Source organism: Moschus berezovskii, chromosome 18 (genome assembly GCF_049115385.1).
Source record: "Moschus berezovskii isolate FMDL1 chromosome 18, NW_MosBer_1.0, whole genome shotgun sequence".
Lineage (NCBI taxonomy): Eukaryota > Metazoa > Chordata > Mammalia > Artiodactyla > Moschidae > Moschus > Moschus berezovskii.
Genome location: NC_142477.1, coordinates 73182461 through 73190690, shown reverse-complemented (window position 1 = coordinate 73190690; position 8230 = coordinate 73182461). Strand labels below are relative to the sequence as shown.

The 8230-nt window shown below is 45.1% G+C and overlaps 1 protein-coding gene across 3 annotated transcripts in view; it reads left to right on the top strand.

The window, feature by feature from the left end:
• Window positions 1-615: 615 nt before the first annotated feature.
• The window catches only part of CREBRF (CREB3 regulatory factor), a 66312-nt gene continuing 58697 nt past the window's right edge, over window positions 616-8230 (top strand). For 2 of the 3 annotated variants that reach the window (XM_088827763.1, XM_088827762.1), the window contains exon 1: window positions 616-737. The gene's annotated coding sequence lies outside the window, so the exon portion shown is untranslated. Of the gene's footprint in view, window positions 738-1322; window positions 2287-8230 lie in introns of those variants that run through there. The other variant, XM_088827764.1, reaches the window with a different exon arrangement.

The window sequence follows — 8230 nt, the reverse complement described above, 5'->3', positions numbered from 1 at the left end:
TTTGTCTGGGCGCTTCTATTAGCATTCTGTATGTACGGTTGTGTACATAACGCCGTTTTAAAGATGCACGAAATCCAGTGTCTGGAGCAAACGTGCGCAATAAGTTGAAAGAATGAAGGAACAGCTGCAGGCAAGGTCAGTTTATCACTGGATTAACTGGTTCAGGTGGGGTGGTTGTGGACATTCATAAAACACTGGATGCAATCAATCCCCCTCCTAAATTAATGCCGTTTTCGTAGCTTCCCTCAAGTTTCAGTGAACTTAAATTGTAAAATGGGCATACGGGCACTTCAGGCCTCGCCGCGTAGTTGTAATATTAGATATAACGCTGGACGTGAAAGTATTTGAAAACGAACATCCCGGACAAACGCGAATGTAGCTAGGTGTCAGAGACGGCCCACGCCCACGCTGCAGCGACAGGCTTAGCCCCTGCTCCGCCCCCTCTTCCTGGTTTTTCCCGGCAACCCGCCCCTCCCGCGTCATGTGATAGGGGTACTCTGCCGGCCCGAGCTCCTGATTGGCCGAGCTGCAGGGCGCTTCGCGATTGGCTCGGAGCCGGCGGGCCCCCGCCTCTCTCCTCCTCCTCGCCGCGGCCCACGTGAGGGGGGCGAGTCACGCGATTTCCGGGAACCCGTCAGGAAGGACATAAACAAAACAAACCCGAGGCAGCATGGAGAGGGGCCGCGGCCCCTGCAGTGGAACCAGACCCAGCGCCTGAGCCGCCCCCACACCCACAGGTGAGGCCCGCTGCCCTCCGCCCGGAGCCCGCAGGCGCCTGGGCTAGGGGACGAGCCGGGCGGGGGGCGGAGGAGGGCCGCTGGCCTAGGAGGCGGCAGCGCCGAGGCTCTGGGCCGGGCCGGCACGGGGCGGGGGCCGGGACCAGGACGGAGTCTGGGGGCGCGCGGGCTGCAGGCGGCCGCCTGCCGGTCACGGGGACTCCGGCTCCCCTCCCCCACCCCCGGCCCGGGACGGTTATATAAAAGCGCGGGGCAGCGGTGGAGCGACCTACGGGCGGGCGGCAGGCTAGGCCAGGGGTGGGCAGTGCCGAGCGTCCGCCCTGCCAGGCCGCCTGGCCCTTTCCCGCTGCCTTGGAGCCCGGGGCCGTGGCTGCCGGCAACCGGCCTGTCAGAGAAGCGAGCGGGTGGGAGGGGCCCGGGAAGGGAGGGGAGGCGAGGCTGGCGGGGGAGGAGGAGAGAGAGGGGCGTGTGAGGATGGGCCGGGGCCACGAAGGTGGGAACCAGGCTGGAAGGAGACGAGGAGGCGCGGGCCGCGGTTGTGGGGGTCCAGGCAGGGGTGTCTCGGGGGTAGCCGCTCCCCCTTCTCGTCCCCGCCCCGGTGACTGCTGAGAGGGGCCTCCCTCCCGGGATTTGTTTATATGTCTTCTCAAGGCAGCTTGAAGCGGCTTGGAGGCGGAGCTTTCGGCGCAGAGTGGCAGACGCTGCCATCCAATGGAGCAGGCAGACGGAGGCTGACGCGCCAATGGGCTTGGGGGAGGCGGTGTGATGGGACCCCCCCCCCCCAATTGGTTAGGCTGTGTCGGGGGTGGGCCAGGTGGGGCGGCCATGTTAGATGGGAGGGGACCGGTGGCGGTGGGTCACTGAGAGGGGAGGAGACAGGGCAAAGGGCAAGGGAGCCGGGCCGGGGGCGTTTCGGGTGTCCGAAGGCGAGTCCGAGGGAACGATGAAGTAGCTCAGGGGAGCCTGACCCCGACCCACCGCTCTCCCCACCCGAGCAGAGGAGGCAGGGAAGTACCGAGGGCAGTCTAGCCGCCCCTTGGGGATGGTTCCTGGGAGTAGATGGAGCTCAGTTTCTGGGTTCTCCCTTTTTCTCGGCTTTAAGCTTCCTGACAAACCCGGCCGCCAAACCCTGTAATTGCCCTCCTTTAACCCAAGAAGGCAAACCTTTTTGCTGTTTCTGAGCAAGCTTGAGCCTTAAGACTGCCTTAAGAAGGTACTTGGATAACTAGCGGTCTGAATTTGTGCACCAGGCCCCGGGTAGAAGGAGGCAGTGAGGAGGAAGTTCTGTTTTTTTGGATTTTGCACGGAGGAGACCAGGACTAGAAAAGCCGAGAAAGTTAAGGGCTGGGCGGGGTCTCCATTTTTTTCATCAGGATACCTTCTGAAAATCAGGCCCTTCGTGCTTTCCCTGGTTCTGGTAGTAATTTACCCCTCCTGCTTACATAAATTGATAGTCCTTAAATATACTTTAATGAGAAAACTTGAGTCTTGAGAAAATTACTTAGGTTTGAAGGTTCTTTAGGACTCTTGTCTTGCGAATACCCTGCAGGTGAGAAATAGGATCAAGATCTGACTGACTTCTTTTAAAAAAGCAAAAAATGAGACTTCTGTGTAAATCTTGTGATGTATGGTAAACTGTCACTTGGTTGTACTTTTAAATATTTTTTTCCCATTTTCTTGTAATCCAAAATAGCTAGGAGAAACACCAGACATAAAAAACGAAATAGTATGAGTAATTAGAAAATCACTTATTTTACTTTATTTGTTTTATGGTTGTTTTGGCATGACGTCGGCCGTATTAGATGCTTAATTTAGTTCTATGTTAACATCACCTTACAACCTTTGACTCTCTTGGTATTCTCAAGGGTACCAGGCTGTTGATGCATCTTTGGTTAAGCACTTACCGTCAGGAACATGCCTTAGGTATAGTCGTGAGGGGCTATTAAAGAGTTGACTGTGTTTATTTAGGAATTTGCAATTATCTCCTATTTTGTTAACTGGAGAAAAATAATTGGTAAATAAATGGTTTATCGATTTCTGTATTTGATATGATTGACTCACGGTTCTGTTAAGAATGATATATAAAAATATAAATCCTGATTATTTGATAGACTTCGAGCTCTTAAATATAATTTTTATGGCAAATGAAAGTATTTGCTCACCTTTTTTGTCTTATTCTAAGAATGGCAAATAGATTCAACAAGACTTATTTGGATGTAACTCTTTTACGTGATTAATAAAGCATCTTTGGGATTTTTAGACTAATAAGCATAGAAGAGGCTAAATATATCTAGCAGGAGAGACTCCCTCCACTTACCATCCCGTTCTCCGTCATGACGGGGGGAGACAGACTTTTACAGAAACTGTGTGTTGGTTTACTGGTTTACTGTGCGGGCTCTTGGGTGCCCGTGTCAGTAATGAAGGAATAATCACCGTGTCTCCTAGTGGTGGTGAGCTCAGTCAAGTGGCAGTGAGAGCACAGTGAGGTTGCATGGAGAGCCTGTTACTGTAGCAAAGTTTGAAAAGATTGTGAGCTAAATTCGCCATTTGGTTTTATTTATTGTTTTCACCGTTTGCTTTTAAAGTTTAATTTTTAGTGTAGATTGACAACTACATTTCTTTCAGTGATTCAGCAGAGGTTTCTTTCCGTGTGGGTTTGTATTTGGATGTTTTGGGCACAAATCCTCTTTTACCATATTCAGTAGTTCAACTTTCAGGGTAGATGAACTCTTAGACTGGACATAAATTTATCAGATCATTGATTCAAATGATTCTAAGATAGAGTAACCTGTGCAGACTTTCTGTACAGGATGGAGTAGTAAATATTTATGCTTTGTGGGCCATGTAGTGTCTGTCACACCTACTCAGGTCTGCAGATTGTAGCATGAAAACAGCCATAGACGGTATGTTTGGGGCTAAAATCCAATAAAACTTTATTTATAAGAACAGGCTGTATTTGAAGGCTGTAGTTTGTCTGTCAGCCCATGTTCCAAGACATCAGTCTCTGGGTTTTAAGTACTTGGGTGTTAAGTTATTGCAACATATATAAACATGAACTTTGGGTAATATTTGAGCACTTTCAGAATGTATGTATCTCATTGCCTTGAAGAATTTTTAGAGTAAGACCACATGTCTACGTTTCATTCTACGTTTTTATTTGTGAATATGTGTCTTCCTGAAAAACTTTTTAAAGCAAATGTTGGAATGTCAAGTCTTATTTATTTTAGAGATGCATTCTGATTGAAAAGAAATCTGACTTTAAAATGGATCTAAGAAGCTTAGCGTGTCAACTGTTTGCAGAGAAGTCGGTTGAGTAAACAGCACACATAGATCTTATAGATATCATACATGTAACTTGGGAGCCACATTGTTTGTTTTTCCCTGAGCTCTTTGTACAATTACCTAAATAGGATAGGGTGCATTTTCAAACCAGACCCCCAAAATGTAGGTTGCCGCCCCTCCCCTTCCTCGGAAAATATCAGGTAGTGCTAAGTGCCCACTGAAGTGGAGATACCATAACTAAAAATGTTACACAGGCAAGTACTTTCTTCATTTGTAGCTTTCCATTTTGTTTTTATGTAGTATTTCACCAGTCTTGTTGATTCAAACTGGATTTCAGCATGAAAATTTAGGAAAGAGAATATATTGACCTCTTAAAACCAAAGAGCGTCCTGTGGCCTTCAATCTTGTTTCTAGGTCTGGTTAACCTGTGTTTGCCGGGGTGACTATGAGTGATTCAGTTTATTAATTTGTTAATGGTAAGGATTAGTGATTTTTTCTATTTCACAGAGGGCTATTGGGAAATTGTTAGTTATTCTCAAACTCTTGTACTTTGAATATGCTAATACTTCAGGCTTGCTTGAAACTGCCTAGCAAATCTGTATTCAATTTTCTTTCTCTTAGTGATTGCCTCTCAGTGTATCTTTTATTAGGACTTTCTGCACTCTATAGTATTTCTCTGCCTACTTAACAGCAAGCAACTTGAGGTCAGAGTCTTCCTCTTATTTCTGTATCCCCAGTGCCTAACACCTTTTAGTGTTTTTGAACTGCTTAAATAAATGAGTGGATTGCTAAAACCTACTTATCTAGAAGGCAGTGAAGTCAGTCTACTATTAGTATAGACCTTGGACTTTTCTTAGTTGGAAGGGAGTAATTAGTCACCATCTGCTCATCAAACAAAAAGTCTGCATGTTAAAATTGACCCTTTTTTGTAAGAAAAGCTATTTCGATGATTTCTTTAAAATCCCTTGATTTTTTTTTTGTTGTTGTTGTTAGGTACATTCCATTAGTTAGACTCAAATACTCCTTTTAGGAAAACAGCAACCATAAACCTTGTTCTTTGTCCTGTGAATTTGTCATTAGCTCTTGGCACACTTGGTCTCTAGATGTTTGGCAAATGGAGCAAAATTTCTTACTTCTTAGATGTTTGGGATAATTATTCATCCATATAGCAAGGGAGAAATATGTAAAATCATTCTTGCTAATAAGTCTGTTTTTTCCCAATGACTTGGGTTAGATGTGGAGAGAGTTTGATGGAGGGGACTGCAGTGGGCTTCCCAGATGGCACAGTGGTAAAGAACCTGCCTGCCAATGCAGGAGACACAAGACACAAGGGTTTGATCCCTGGTTGGGAAGATCCCTTGGAGGAGGGCATGGAAGTTTATTCCAGTAGTCTTGCCTAGAGAGTCCCATAGACAAAGGAGCCTGGTGGACTATAATTCATAGGGTCACAAAGAGTCAGAGAGAACTGAAGTGACTTAGCACACATGCAGTGGTACTTTGTGAATGCAGTACCATCTCATTCCATTGCTAGCTAAGCCTTGTAAGCCTTTTAAGCAGTTCATGACATTTCTTCCAAAATTTGTGTTGAAAGTCTTCACCCCCAGCAGCCTTCTGAACTACTCATCTCCTCACTAATTTCCAGCAACTCTAATCATCCTGTCATTCTGTCCTTTTGACAACACCCAAACCATATTTACATGTTTGTTACAAAGTCATGTTTTCAGTTACTTATCTTTGGGTATTGTTGACATTGACAAGTTTCTCGTGAGAGCATCATGAGCTTGCTGTTTTTTGTCCTTCAGATTCCTTGTGTCACACTTAACACTTTCTTCCAAGTAATGTTTTGGGAAATTGAAGTCCCCCCCCTCCTTTTATTTTGTAGATAAATTTCCTACTTTGACGGCTATACGCCATTCCTGGTACAATTTTCCTTCTGTTTTATATGTGCTATTCACTGAGAAATGGAAACAAAACTTAAACATGCCCTTTGACCATATAGGGGGACACTGGCAGTAAGGTAGATGTACTCTTGTTTGAAAGATACACTGTACTCCTTTCTTTGGCTGTACTGTGTGGCTTGTAGGATCTTAGTTCCCTGACTGCAGATTGTACCGGGGCCCTTGGCAGTGAAAGCACCAAGTCCTAACTCCTGGAACACCAGGGGATTCCCTCACTGTACCCTTTAAACAGAAAAGCTTCGAGCATCCTGCTTTAAGACTTGTTGTGGAAGACTTATTAGTTTAATCACAAAGTCGTGTCCTACTCTTTGTGACTCCGTGGACTGTGGCCTGCCAGGCTCCTCTGTCCATCTATTCTCCAGGCAAGAATACTGGAGTGGGTTGCCATCTTCTACTCCAGGGGATCTTCCTGACCCAGGGATCATACCTGCATCTCCTGCTTGGCAGGCAGATTCTTTACCACTTAATCACCTGGGAATCGTTGTAGAAGACTAAGTGGATTTTATAGTTTTCCAAACTGCTCTTTAGTAAAAGATTTTCATCCTCGCTACTGAATCCTCTGCTGGAGTTGCTCATAGACTAGTAGAGGAGACAGATATTACAGTTCAACATTATGGTGTTTAGAACAATGTGGATTCTGCCTGGAAAAGCTTCCCAGACAAGATGGCATTTAAACTGGGATTTGAAGACTGGTGAAAGAAATCAGGGAAGTCTGAAGGGTGTACAAGATGTATGAAGTGGGGTTGGGTATGAGAAGACTTCAGCTAAGGCAGAGGCAGAGAGAAGAGGAAGGGGCTACTTTGTGAGATTCAGGAGGAAAGAACTTTGGTCCTTTTCCTTGTCCTCTAGTTCTCCTGGGTCTGCTTTGCACTGTCAGGTCTCTGTTCTCTTTTCTCCTTCGCTCTGACTTGGTTGGTCTCTTCTTCCCTAGTTTTTAGTTTTCTTTTAGCCCCTCATCAAGGTCTGACATGCCTCCCTTTTTCTGTTTTCTCATCTGTGGGCACCAGGTACCTTTGATTCTGACGCAGTGTGTCCCTGACCTTTATTTCGCCTCCATCCCTTCCTTTACTCTCTTTAGGATTCTTTTCCTTTTCTAGAGTCTTCCTTTTCTTTTTGTTTTGTTTGAAAAGAAAACAAAAATTCTTTCACAGTACTGTTAATTTTGCATATAAACAGCAATAAATGTCTGAGTTGATTCCCTCCTGGGAAATCTTGTGTGATCAACTTGCCTTTGATGCTTATCTAGGTACTAATTATTCATTTCTGTGAACTTCCTTTTTTGAAGCATTTTTCCTTTGTATTCAGAGATGCCTCTTCTCATACGCTACAGTGCAGAATATTGCTATTTATGTTTTGTGTTTTTTACTTCTTATGTGCCTTAAACTTGTTCTGTGATGAGACCAAATTCAAATCTCACCTTTTCCTGAAATTTTTCCAAACTTTCCCAGGTAGAGATAGTAGTACTCTTCTCTCTAGTTTTATAGTATTTTTTGAATGCCTCTTTTTAGAACTAGCTTTATTGAGGTACAGGTTTTATAAATTCACTCAATTTTTAGTTTTGACAAATGTGTGCAGTTATTTAACCTCCTCTACAGTCATGATGTGGAATATTTCCATCACCACAGAAAGTTCCCTCATGCCCCTCTTCACACTGGCCGCAATTACTATTTACTTGCTGTCACCACATTTTTTTCTTTTCTGTAATTTCATATAAGTACATAGAATCTGTTGTCTTACGAGTCTGACTGCTTTTACCTAACATAATGCTTCTGAGATTTATTCACGTTGTTTCAAGTATCAGCTGAGTACTTGTTATCATATGGATGTACCACAGTCTATCCATTTACCAGTCGATGGATATTTTGGCTGCTTTCAGACTTTAGGTTATTGTGAATAAAGATGCTATAGACATTCCTGTATAGTTCTTTGAAATACCTGTTTTCACATTACCTTTCACCTAGAGGTAGAGTTGCGAAATGATTAAGACCTTAAGAAAGTCCTGGAGTTAGCTGTACTCAACAAATAGGCTTTTTGCCAGCTGTGGTTTTGAGGGGTTTCCCAGGTGGCACCTAGTGGTAAAGAAGCCACCTGCCAGTGCAGGAGACATTAGAGATGTGGGTTTGATCTGTGGGCCAGGAAGATCCCATGGAGGAGGGCATGGCAACCCACTCCAGTATTCTTGCCTGGAGAATCCCCATGGACAGCAGAATCTGGCAGGGTACAGTCCATGGGGTCCCTTACAGTTGGACATGA